The sequence below is a fragment of the Calypte anna genome, chromosome 3 (assembly GCF_003957555.1).
Source record: "Calypte anna isolate BGI_N300 chromosome 3, bCalAnn1_v1.p, whole genome shotgun sequence".
NCBI lineage: Eukaryota > Metazoa > Chordata > Aves > Apodiformes > Trochilidae > Calypte > Calypte anna.
The window spans coordinates 31,413,315-31,419,314 of NC_044246.1; positions in this window are offsets into that span (position 1 = coordinate 31,413,315).

Genomic DNA, 6,000 nt, shown 5'->3' on the forward strand with positions numbered 1-6,000 from the left:
TTAAAGAGACTGGATGTGGCACTCAGTGCCATGGTCTGGTAACTGCAGCAGTAGTGGATCAAGGGTTGGACCTGATGATCTCTGAGGTCCCTTCCAGCCCAGCCAATTCTATGATTCTATGAAAAACACAGAGGAGCAGCCAAGACTTGTGAAAGGGGGTATCAGGAGAAGCACAGAGGATTGGGAAGGTTTTTACAACTTGAAATGGTCAATGGCAAAAGGCACTTCATAAACAAAACCACATTCTGCAGCTCCAGGGAAACCAAAGGCATAAATGCCATGATAGCCTGGCAAAGGCTGCAGTCCATCCGATCACCACTCCAAAAGTGGTGCTAAAGAAATTTTAGCTGGGAAGCAAACTTGACTACGATTTGTTATTGCCAAAAAATACACAGCCATTGGCAGACAATTCTAAATGTTACTCAAAACTATCATCGGAATGAGAAATACCGAGTTCTCCCCACAGGAGGTCCTGTTAGGAAGAGACTGAAGGGAATACAGAAGCTTGTAAAAATGTTATTTCCAGCAGGGAAACATTCTTAGAGAAGAACTTCAGCATCTGAATATCCTTTTTCTCATAACATAATATATGACATGTGGTGGAACTGGAGCCCTGGCTTCACTTGGAGAAGCAGATGGAAGATCTTTAAACCCTTAGAACATCTTTCTTAGGTTACATAGGTCATATTTAAGCCTTGCAGAAGAAGAAAAAGCGAGTGTCAGTTTCAGATGAAGTAAAAGTAACAATATAATGGAAAAAAGAGGCAGAGAATTTAAGTTCTGGATGAGTACAAAAATACTTTCCAGTGGTTATTTCTGTTCATCGGCTACAATATTGATCTGCAACTGGGGATGGTATTTGGGAGACATTGGTCTAGGTTAGCCTCTGCAGTTTGCTCTTTGATGTTCTAGTGCTTGTATTTGTCCAAGAGAGCTTAAATGCTGCTGTCAAAAGAAAAAGTCTAAACAGGGAAGTGGAATGCCTCTAGGAAATGTCCAGCAGTTGGCATCTCTACACGGCTCAGCCTGCAGGAATGTGGTTTTTATAAACCATGATGGTCAAAGCTCACCACAAGGTGTCAATGTGGCATCACTACAAATAGGGTTTGTTCCTCCAGGGCTGACAACTTCCAGCAGCCAGTCAGTCCCATCCACTTGCACAAATCCCACCCGCAAGGGCACTCCCAGAGCTCTTCAGGAACTTTTCCATGGAAACAGCAGGAGAGGGCATCGGGCGCCAGGGAGCTGAGCCGTGGGATTATGGCTCTGCTCAGCAGAGAGAAGAGCTTGGCCTGGGCTTCCAAGGCAGGGAGTTCTTTCTCCTGCAGGTTGGGAGGAATTCATGTACCCCCAGGGGGGGCTTGATCACCCCCGGCTGAAGGGATTCCACTGCCTTCCCACGGGGAGCAGGAGGACTGTGTCACTCAGCATTTACACAGCATCTCAGCTTTAGCCTGTGTTTCATGGCTAAGCAGCCCTAGCAGAACGAACACAAAGCAGCTCAGACCCTTTTAGAAGCTGCAGCTCTGTGTCAGGCTGATCACTTGAATAACAGATTTCATAAAGGGGGCATTTTACAAAATTCAACCTTGAATTTGTGGTGGTTTTTTTTTTTTCCTTCCCCCTTCTCACCTGCAGTTCAAGCTAAGGCTGTCCTGACATCAGCAGCTCAGGATTTACCTTGGCTGGGGTCCAGACACTGCTGCCAGGCTTCCCTTTCAGGGCACTGGCCCTGGGAAAAGTCACTTGGGGTCAAGTTTAGAGTTCCAGGTTGGCACATTCTTAACGCAAGCCAAAAATAAGTGCGAATGGGGATCAATTTTATGAATTTGCTGAGCTGCCAATTATATTTTAAAGCTGAAATCTGAAACTAGGTTTACCAACTGGGTAAGTATTGCTGCCAACCCTTAGACAGAAATTAATTGGGAAAATGCTTACTATATGAGTCCAGAGAGCATTGCCTTACAGGCCTTATCTCTGAAGTACTTCCAGGTGTGCTTTGGCATTAATTGTCACTTTCAACACAGAGGATTTTAATGAATTGAATTCCTACCTTGCATGTGTGTCAATCAAGGGTTAAGCAGAGATACAACAGGTATTCCAGACATACAAATGTAAGGCAGCATGATAAGGAGGTGGGGAAGGGGTGGAAGCTTCTTCCAAAGCAATTCAAATTGCCACAGTTTCCTGTTCATTCTTTTAACACCTTCTTTCCTTGCATTCTTGGCCAGCAGGGTCATGCACTCACATCCTTGTAAAACCAAAAATAAAATGCTCCACTAGCCAGGCAGAGGCTGGATGTGCACCCACAGCACATAGAAGCTTGAGCTCACAGCTATTTGAAACCTGCTTGCAGCTTACTAGAGGCACAAATAAACACCCTCGGGTCCTGCTACCACATCCCTAGAGCAGCAGCAATGCTGGATGAAAGGAAGGATTTCCCAAGACTCTTGATGAATTTGCCCACAGGCCAGCAGCTGATTCCCAGTGCTTTGCCATCCTCTGTTTAATTTATTCAGGCCTGCTTTAAATACTGCATCTGTGATACCCAGCAGAGCTCAAAATGTAGCTCTTTTATGTTCTAGAAATGCAGACAGCCCCATCCTTTGCACACACCTTAGTGACAGATACTTCTACACTTTACTTATTTTTAGTAAAATTGCTCTCACGAGACTGCCATGGTGGAAGCAAAGACTGCAAGAGGAAGCAGAAACAAATATCTCTTAAACAGTAAAGTTGAAAACCTACTGAACTGCAGAGGGTATTAAATTTCAAGCTACATAAATCCACTGGAAAACTTCCAGAGCAAATATTCTGGAAGACACAGATGCTGCTATGATATCTGTATCCCTCGGTCAAAGTCAGGTAATATTGCAAAGATACAGAGCTGGGACACAGAAGGGTCCACAACCCAGGCTACATGCAGGGTTTCACTGGAGCATCCCTGGGGATGGTGCTGTGGCCCTGCCTGTAAACACTGCTCTTCAGATCACATCATCAGAAGTGCAGGGTAATCTGCAGGGAAAGCTGCTCACAGCTGAAAGCAAAGGTTCCCACAGGCTGGCCTGGATGTGATTCTGAACCAAGCAGGAAACACTGGCTCCCCTCTTGCATACTCAGAGACCAGACAGAGCTACATGGGGTTGGGAGTACAATAAACCATTGTCAGCTCAGGGCTGACTCTGCAGCCTGTGTGCATTACATCAAGCTCTGCACCATCACAGAACCACAGAACTGTCACAGTCAGGAAAGACCTCTAAGATCACTGTGTTCAACTGTCAACATCCCCCCTGAAGAAAAAATATACATTAATATCTTTATCACCCACTAGAGCTTGTCCTGAAGTGCCTCATCTACACAATTTTTATACTTCCAGGAATGGTGACTCCACCACTTCCTTGGGCAGTCCATTCCAACACCAAACTACTCCCTCAGTAAAGAAATTCTTCCTCAGATCCAGTCTAAACTCTGGTGCTACTTCAGGCCCACCTCTTTACAACCTCCTTTCAGGAGCAATAAGGTCTCCTCTCAGCCTCCTCTTCCCCAAACTAACCATTTCCCAGCTCCTTCAGCCTCTCCTCACAGCGCTTGCTCTCCAGACCCTTCACCAGCTTGGTTGCTCTTCTCTGAACTTGCTCCAGCAACTCAGTGTCTTTTGTGTAGTGAGAAGCTAAGAGAGTATAAAGAAAATAAGCAGTTTGGGAGTTTTCCATGCTCATATCATAGTGTAACCCCTCACAAGACTGCAGCAGGATCACCTGCTCCAGACTGGAGAGGGCTAAAAAAGCACAGAAAGGAAACTCCATCATCCCCAGTATCAGAGACAGAGAAAAAACATCAGAAATGTCAGAAAAAGGTCAATAAACACACTGGCTGGTGTTACTGCCTAAAGACATTAAGAGAGAACTAACTGAACCTGTGACCTGACAACTGGCAGACACCCTCTCAAAACACCAAATAAAACCCAACCAGGAGCAGCCAACAGAAACTGCAGGTGCAGAGCTGATTTGTAGCTAAATCCAATGCAGCAGGGCTTGAGGGTGGAGAAGATCTCAGAAGACAACTCTCAAGCATGAGCCATGGCTGCTGCCCTAGAGGATCCCATGGGAGTTGCTGACAGATAATTAATGACAGATAAAAGATTCAGAGCAATCCAGTTTATGCCACCCACCTCAGGCCCTCATGCACTTTTTCTTCACTAGGGTGTTTTACTGTTTTATGCATCGTTCTCTTCCAAGTTTGAAATATTTTTGCTCTTAAAAAAAAAAGAAAAAGAAAAGAAAAAGGTTCTGGGAGTAACAGCAGAATCCAACTGCACTGTGAAATGAGCTGTGCCAGCTTTCTAAGAACTGGCTAGCCATGCAATCAGAACTCTGTAAAAAAATAATTTAATCAACACTTCTGAACATTTTTCTTTTGGCTTCATAATTAGAAGCCTTTCCACACTATTTAGAAAATGGCAGCCATGAGCAAACAGTGGGCAATGCTGAGATTAGCCTTTTCCTTCACCCCTAGAGAGGGTGTGCCCTTCTTATGACAAAACACAGGATTAATGGCTCATTAATAGCTCCACAGAGAATGGGAGTATCACAGGGTCCAGCCCTGCAAACGAGTACCAAGGAGACTTCCATCGGGGGAGGGGTGATGCAATTCTTGATCCAAAACATTACTAATGGATTTTGTCTTATGTCTCTCATGAGATGAATTTCATATGTCAAATGAAAAAGATACTGAATTGAAATCACCACATAGCAGCATACCACCTTCTGGGATAGTACCAGAACTAATAAAAGCATTTTAAAAAGCAGGAGAAAAGCATGGTTGCCATGGGGGAACCAAGTGAGATCTAGATGCTGATTCAAGCCTTGAACAAAACCACTGCCTGCAATTAAAAATCAGTATGTTCAATCCTGATACTTGGGTTCAGATAATAGTCCAGAAAAACAGGATTAAAAAATAGGAGATTATCAAAAAAGTGAAAGAAAAAGAAAACCAACAGGAAGCAACAGATCAGGAGAGAGATCATATCATATCATATCACATGTGATAGGTAGATAGATCATATCACATACTTTTCAAGAAAACTATGTAAGAGTACCTACCTTTGCACATTATGTATCTTCTAACCACTTTGAACACAGCTGGGCTTTTGAAGGAAGCTTCCAAGCACAGCATCACATGGCACAGCTATGCCTGACACTTGTTTCGGGTATTAAGAAGCATAAATCGTGTGAATAGTGAAGCCCTTCTCTCCAGCACTCAACTCTACTGTTGCTGCAGGAAACACTGCAAACTGGAAGACATCACAGTTGCCTTGAAAATGCTGCAGTCTGACTTCAGCATAAGTACCAGTTTGGAGCATGGATCTTGATGGCCAGGGCTGTGCGTCTGGCAGACAAGCACTCCTTGGGGTAGCTGTAGGAAATACAAGGAAATTTATCCTCAGCCCTTGCTTTCTGACTCTTCTCCTTCATGCAGTTGAGTCCCAGGGCCAGAAGTGAAGCTCATAGAGGCAGAACACTGGCCAGGCAGCACAACACCTGGTTTTCCTTAGGGGTTCAAAAAGCATATGCAAATTATTTTAGAAACATCAAGAGAATCCCATGTCACTAATCATTATTAAAGGGGGAAAGCCTGATGTCCTTCAGCTCAAGAAACACTGACATGAACACTTCAGTGTTCAAAAAACACTGACATGGGGCTATTTTCTCTCATGTGCAGGGCACCTGTGCCAAGCATTAGGAAGCGTTTCCAATGTCAGAAGTTATGCTCCCATTAATATATATATATTATTTTTTATTTAGTTATTTATTTTACTTTACTACAGCAGCAGCTTAGTTGCAGTGATATAATATGAAAGTCTAGCATACAGCCCCTCTTCTTGAAAACCTTAATGTTCAGGAATGTGGACAGAAGACATGAGAGGAGGTGGGTACCTCCAACTGTTTTCACAATCGCAGGGAGAATTGCACAAAAAAACCCACTGCAAAACCAAGGAAG